The sequence below is a fragment of the Nipponia nippon genome, unplaced genomic scaffold, assembly GCF_047370975.1.
Source record: "Nipponia nippon isolate SJK-2023a ecotype South Korea unplaced genomic scaffold, ASM4737097v1 scaffold_54, whole genome shotgun sequence".
Taxonomy (NCBI): Eukaryota; Metazoa; Chordata; class Aves; order Pelecaniformes; family Threskiornithidae; genus Nipponia; species Nipponia nippon.
This window is the reverse complement of record NW_028262374.1, coordinates 470222-477383: the sequence shown is the minus strand read 5'-3', so window position 1 is coordinate 477383 and position 7162 is coordinate 470222. Positions and strand designations below refer to the sequence as shown.

General features: G+C 53.9%; 1 pseudogene; it reads left to right on the top strand.

Moving 5' to 3' along the window:
- The first annotated feature begins 2920 nt into the window (after nt 1-2920).
- LOC148051809 (olfactory receptor 14J1-like) lies at nt 2921-3515 on the top strand (annotated as a pseudogene).
- The last annotated feature ends 3647 nt before the right edge of the window (nt 3516-7162 follow it).

Here is a 7162-nt window from a genome sequence, read left to right as displayed (position 1 = left end):
CAACACAGCTAAAGGAGGGGAGAAAGAGAAAGACTTCCCTCTCCCTCTGGCACAGAACTCCATTTGGTCAGCTGGACACCTCTCTAGGCGGCCCTGAACAGCGTGAGTAGGGACAGGGGGTGATGTCCTAAATGTGGGCATCCTGCCGTCATTTCAGCTGGCACCCTCACTCAGGTTGTGAGAGATGATGGCCCCCAGATGTTTCCTAATCTCTCAGGTACTGCTCCATTATTGTAGGACAACATCAGGCACCTCAGACGTCACCAGGTGTTTTTGTGTGTGAACTCTTGCTCTTTCATCTCCATCAATGACCATGGGACCACAGAAAATGAGTGCAGGTGCCTATTTTTAGCAGACACCATAACTGAAGCAAGAGGAATCTCATGTCCTGTGGGTTTATGTGGCAGGCATGGGGAGGGAGCTGAGGTCCCCTTCCAGCCCCCAGGACTACAACTCCAGGAGAGGAGATGCCTCCCATTGCCTCAGCTGATTGCCTTCCCTCTCAGCATTGGGTAAAGGAGATGCCTCCCTGCCAGTGTCCAGGTGTCCTGTCTCATGATGGGCCAAGGAAGGGGGATTCTCAGACCTAACTGTGTCTACAAGGAGAGGAGAAAGGGCACTGCTGCAAAGAAACGTCTCTGCGGGAGGGTGAGACAGGCAACATCAGTGATTCCTTCAGTCTCCTTCCAAGGATGTTCCTGGAGAGCGCCCAGGGACACCTGGAGGGAGCGCAGCGTGCGGTGGGGGGCAGAGCCCAAGTGACGTCTTGGGCAGGTCCCCTCCTCCGGGGCTGAGAGAGGCTCCTGGGATGGAGGGGAGGCTCCTGGGAAGCAGGCAGCAGTGCAGAGAGACAGCTCCCCGGCCAGGGAGCAACTCCTCTGCCAAGCGCAGCAGGGGAGGCTCTGGGAAAAGGAGTAGGGCAGAGAGAGAGATTAAAGGCAGCCTGGAGTGGGAGGAGAGAGGCGGAAGCTGCAAGGGAAGAAACCTTTCCAGCCCCTTGTCACGGTAAGTCTCTTGGGTGCAGGGGACAATGCAGCTGTTGTTCCTAAAGAGGCTCTCCTAAAGCAATTATAGCCTATAGTCTCCCCACGGGCTCTGTCCAGGAGGCCTCCCAGCCCCAGGGGCTCATGTTAGACAGATATGAAGGTGTGAAGGCCGGGTGTGCAGCCAGAGCTGCTTCCAGGGCATTTCAGAGGGGACTTTTGCAGAGGAAGAGCAAGGCAGGGGATCCCTTGAAGGTAAAGACCTTTCCTGAGGCTGTGCTTTCCGTTTCCTGCTGTTTCTGGGTAAAAGGGGAAGAGGCGCTGCAGTGTTTGGAGAGGGAGCCTGAGAGTCCTGAGCTGCTACACTGAGGAGGTCAGCAGGGTCTGGTGAGAGGCAAGCTCAACTGCTTCCATCCCTTCCTCCACCTCCAGAGAGCACCAGCATCACCTTTGGCTGGCCTCAGCAGGGTTTGTCTGCCCTGCTCCTCACTGCCTGCAAAGCGGGCAGTACCTCTAGAGAGTGCCTGGAACTGGGAGGTTTCTTCCAGGTCCAGAGCTGAGCAGACAGGAGTGGGTGATGGGGTCTGTGACCCCTGACAAGGGAAAACTTGGAGGGAGAAGAAAACAGTTTTCCACCAGGGATAGCTCCAGGCTGCAAAACACATGGGCAGAGTGTTTCTTCGTAGGAGAATTCCAACCAGCAATGTCATGGGAGGGAGACTTTGGAAAGCTCCCTGTCATCCCCTCCAATGCAGACACCTTCCTCTGAAGGCAAGACCCCTGCTCTCGTCCTCCCACCCCAGCACAGCCTCTGCCCTCAAGGCTGTGTGGTCCAGGAGCAGTGAGAGTGCCTCCTCTGCAGCCAGAGCTCTGGCACAGCAGAGGGGCATCTCTGACTTGACACGGGGCCGCTTCCCTCTGCAGGGCAAAGGGGCTGAGAGCGACTGCCCTGGGCTTTTGCCCCAACCGGGAGGTTGCTGTGCCCCATGGCTGGGGTGAGGGAGAGAGGTCTTTTCCTGAGTGCTCACGGCCGCCTGTCCTCTCCCTTTGCTTCCCTTTAGGAGGGAGAGTCACAGGGTTTTTTATACTTTGTTCCCTCCACCTGCTTGTGCTGCTCTTCTTCCTGCTCTTGGGCTCCCTGGCAGTAACTTGGTGGTGAGCGTTCGTATGGGGCAAGGGGTGGGGGTGCTGCATTGCACATTTGCTGCACCTCTCATCTCCCACCTTCCTCTGTGGAAGAAAGCGTCCTTCGGAGCTTTTTCACCCTGCGCTCTAGTGCAGCACAGGGAACTCCTCCCCAGGAACCCTCCCTCCAAACACCCTGGGCTATGTTTTTCACTGCCTCCATGGGTCATTGCTGCAAAGCAGGGCTGACCCTCAAGGAGGCACCTGGGGGAGAGGGCACGGCTCTGCACAGCACACTCAGCCAGCACAAACCAGAGATGAAGCCTCGGAGCTGCATTACGGTCCCCCAGGAAAGAAAAGCTCCCTTAGGTATTTCACAATGAAGGAATCACATTTTGGTCAGAGAAGCTTCCTCTAAATTTTCTGGTTTATCTCCTTTGGCAGTTTCCATGCCCAGAAGCAGCAGATGTCCAATGGCAGCTCCATGAACGAGTTCCTTCTCCTGGCATTCGCAGACACACGGGAGCTGCAGCTCTTGGACTTGTGGATCTTCCTGGCCATCTACCTGGCTGCCCTTCTGGGCGACCCCCTCATCGTCACCACCACTAGCCTGTGACCACCGCCTCCACACCCCCATGTACTTCTTCCTCCTCAACCTTTCTGTTCTTGACCTGGGCTGCATCTCCATCACTGTCCCCAAAGCCATGGCCAATTCCCTGTGGGACACCAGGGCCATCTCCTACGCAGGATGTGCTGCTCAGGTCTTCTTTGTATTCTTCTTGTTTGGTGCAGAGTATTCTCGTCTCACCATCATGGCCTATGACCGTTTTGCTGCCATCTGCAAACCCCTGCACTACTGGACCCTCCTGGGCAGCAGAGCTTGTGTCCACATGGCAGCAGCTGCCTAGGGCACTGGGTTCCTCTATGCCCTCCTGCAGACGGCCAATATATTTTCACTCCCCCTCTGCCACGGCAATGCTGTGGACCAGTTCTTCTGTGAAATCCCCCACATCCTCAAGCTTTCTTGCTCCAATGACTACCTAAGAGGAAGCTGGGCTTCTTGTGGTTAGTGTCTTAGTAGCATTTCATCTCTTTTTGTTTTCATTGTGCTGTCCTATGTGCAGATCTTGAGGGCCGTGCTGAGGATCCCCTCTGGAGCAGGGACGCCACAAAGCCTTTTCCACGTGCCTCCCTCACCTGGCCGTGGTCTCTCTGTTTGTCAGCTCTGCCATGCTTGCCCACCTGAAGCCCACCCCCATCTCCTTCCCATCCCTGGATCTGGTGGTGGCAGTGCTGTACTCAGTGGTTCCTCTAGCAGTGATCGCCCTCATCTACAGCATAAGGAACACAGACATGAAAGACGCCCTGCAGAAACTGGTTGAACACGGACTATTTCAGCACCAGTAAGGTGTCCATCATCCTCGGGAAAAGCTCGCATGCTCTTTTGATCATATGTGTCTTGTTTTTCCATTTGTTTATTTTACGTCATATATTACTTCCACTTAAATAATAATATTATTATTTCCCTGCCAGTGTTTTCTGACGTAAAGGACCTCACATAGATATGGAGCCAGGCTCCCTGTCTAGGGAAACACAATAAAGATTCCAGCAGAAAATCTTTTGACTCTGCTCCCATCTTGTACTAGTCATCTGGAGCTGGGGGTGCAGCCCCAGAATACAGGAGAGGGTCAAGGAGCCATGGAGCCCAGCTGCCACATGGAGAAGCAGGCACTCGTGGACCTCATTGTGGATGCCCCTCACTGCCTCAGTGGGAAGATCCTTTCTGCCACCTTCATGTTGGGGCTGCTGCTTCCCTGGAGCCATGGCTGTGGACAACAGCAGGACCTGGTATCTTCAGAGCAGCACTGCCAGCTCAGGGGCCTGTGGAGAGCACGGGGGTGGGAACCAAGACAAGTGGGCCAGGGGAAAGGAGTGGCCAGGGAAAAGAGCAAAGGGGGAGCATTTCTGTGCCTGCAGGGGGGAATCCATGAGAAAGAGAAACCTCTTTCTGCAGGCATCCACTTGGGGCATGCTGCTCTGTGCCCTGACCAGGACTCTTGTGCTGGCGTGGGGAGGGGGACTGGCAATGATGGCACATGGTCAGTCTGTGGCATCTCCTGGAACAGAGACCAGGATTCCTGCAGTTTCCCTAACCTCCCTTTCCTCATGCCAGGGTGAGCCTCCAGCCCTGGGGCTGATGGGGAGGCTGACCCTTCTCTGCTCCCTTCAGAGGGGCTGGGGCTGTGGGCTGAGGTGGGCACTGCCGTGGGGCCAGCCCAGGCTGGGCTGCTCTGTGGGGCTGGGCTGGGGAGAGGGCAGGGGAGATGGGAAGAGCCAGGAAAGGTCTGGTCTGGTCTGCAAAGTGCCCAGGACAGGACAACACCCATGTTAGCTGAGCTGTGTGACCAGTTCGTGGAGAACTGTCTTCCATGGGGAGGCACCCACGCTGGAGCAAGAAAAGAGTGTGAGGAGTCCTCTCCCTGAGGATGAAGGAGCAGCAGAGACAACATGTGATGAACTGACCACAACCCCCATTCCCTGTCCCCCTGCACCGCTCATTGGGGAGGAGGTAGAGAAAATCAGGAGGGAAACTGAGCCCAGGAAGAAGGAAAGGGTGGGGGGAAGGTGTTTCAAGATTGTTCTTATGTCTCATTATCTTACTCTGACTTTTGATTGGCAATAAATGAAATTAATTTCCTCGAGTTGAATCTGTTTTGCCCATGACAGGAATTGATGGTGATCTCCTGTCCTTCCCTCGACCCACGAGCCTTTTGTCATATTTTTCTCCCCCTGTCCAGCTGAGGAGGGGGAGTGATAGAGTGGCTTGGTGGGCACCTGGCATCCAACCAGCATCACCCCACCACAGAAGTAGAACATTTCCTTCCCTTTAAATTTTTTCCTTAATTTCTTCCTTGCTTCTTTTTATTTTTTGACATTTTCTGAATTGTTCTGTCGTAATCAGGCCTATAACATTAAAAACAGTATGGTTGTGTCTCACATGGAGTTCAGTGCCCTAAAACACTCCCTGCCCAGGACTGGCCTTGCCACTGCTCGCCCTTTCACACAGCCGGTCACACTCTGAGGGGCTGAGCTCTCTCAACCGTTCCAGAGAAGAAGGGTGACCCTCTTCAGGGAAACGCTCTGTTTCTGCATGGCCAACATATTTGTGTTACCAGCACTTCTGGAAGGAGTCCCTAAATCAGCAAGACACATTCCCTTCACAGTCCCTCCAGGGAATGTCACTCTATTTTAGGTGCAGAAAGGGACAAGATTGTCCTGACCCAGCACCAAACACCTCAACGCAGATGTCTACCTCTAATCAAGTTGTCTAGGCTTCCCTTTGTAGTAAATGGAGAGACAGAAGATGTCTCAACCGAGATGCCTGGAGGTTTCCTGGTGACCAACTACTGCTCCAGAAGGGAGCCCTGGGTCACATTTCCAAGCACCTTATGGGTACATCTGTAACCCCAGGGCAACTCAGACAGCAACAGCCGCTGCATGTGGGCAAGTGAATGCAGACCTGAACGTAGGTCTTAGTCTTGAGTTGAAACCTACTTAAAACTTATTCTAGGCAACAACTCAAAACAATCTTCATTTGCAGAATGTCAGGTATTTTGGCTGAGTGCTAATACTGTTTTCTTCTTTTTATTTTTGTATTTGGGAGGACCACATGAGCACAGTGCATTACTTCCCCTCTGCCAACATACTTACATGCAGCTGTTCATTAAAATACATTTCCTACCAGTGCTCTCAGTGGAGATAATTTATTCTGAACAACTATTCTATATATAGTGACCTATTTCCCAGCTCTTCTTCAGCCTCTCTGCCCTTTCTCCTTCCTCTACCTAGTTTGCCTTCACAGAGAACTCCAGGTAAAGATTGATTGAGGAATTCAATGTGGGAGATATTTCTGGGCACCATCCAGTCCCCCTCCCTGCCCCCTACTCAATGGAGGGCTCCCCCAGTTATGTGTCGTCCACAAACACGTCGAGGGTGAACTCTGTCCCATTGTCCAGGCCACCACTAAAGATGTCAGACAGCACTGGCCCCAGCACTTCTCCGGGAGGGACGCCTCCAGAAACTGGCCATCGGCTGGACTTTCTAACAAGGATCCTTATGTTCCCCCCAGCTGCCATGACATTTCAAAGCCAAAGGGCAGCAGCCTTGCAATGACAGCAGCCATTTCCCCCAGCCCCCGTGGGTGCATCCCCTCTGCTCCCAGGCACTTGCCTGTGTCCAGCTGGCACTAGTGCTCCCCAGCTGCAGCTTGCTCTCACGTGGCTGAAGCTTTGCTACCGCAGAGGCTGCTGGAGGACTCAAGGACCAGGGAGACTTGGGGGAAGATCTTACCAGGCAAGGGGTGGGGAAATGAGGCAATGAGATCCTCAGCCTCTTCCATGCCTGTGCAAGGCCATTTTGGACAGCACTGGAGGTCAAAGTAATTGAATCTTGCTTTGATTTATCTGTCCCTGGCTCTGTATTCCCCATGACCTCCTCGTAGGGACTGGCAGGCTGGGATGACGTCCCCCTCAGCCTTCCATTCTCAAGGCTGGACAAGCCCAGCTCCCTCAGCCTCTCCTTAGCAGCAAAGTGCTCCAGTCCCTAGCTGTCCTCAGGGACCTTTCCTAAAACCACTCCAGCTTCCCAATATCATTCTTGAATTGAGGATCTGAAGTCTGGATGGAATATTCCAGAGAATCCCTTCCCTCCATCTCCTGACCATGTTCCTGATCACACAGCCCAGGATGCTGGTGGCCTCCCTTGCTGCCAGGGCACATGGCCGACTCGTGTCCAGCTCGCTGACCACCAGGACATTTCCCACAGGGCTACTCCCAGCCAGGCAGCCCCCAGCCTGTGCCATTGCCAGGGTGAGTCCCCTGCAGGGGCAGAAACTGGCATTTGTCCTTGTGGGATTTCATGAGGTTCCTGCCAGTACGTGCTCTCCTCCTTGAACCCCTTCATTGAGCACAGAGGCCTGGGAGAACATTTCAGGAAAGACTCAGGCAAAGAAGGCCTTGGATCCCTCAGCCCCATTGGTGTCTCCTGTTTATTAG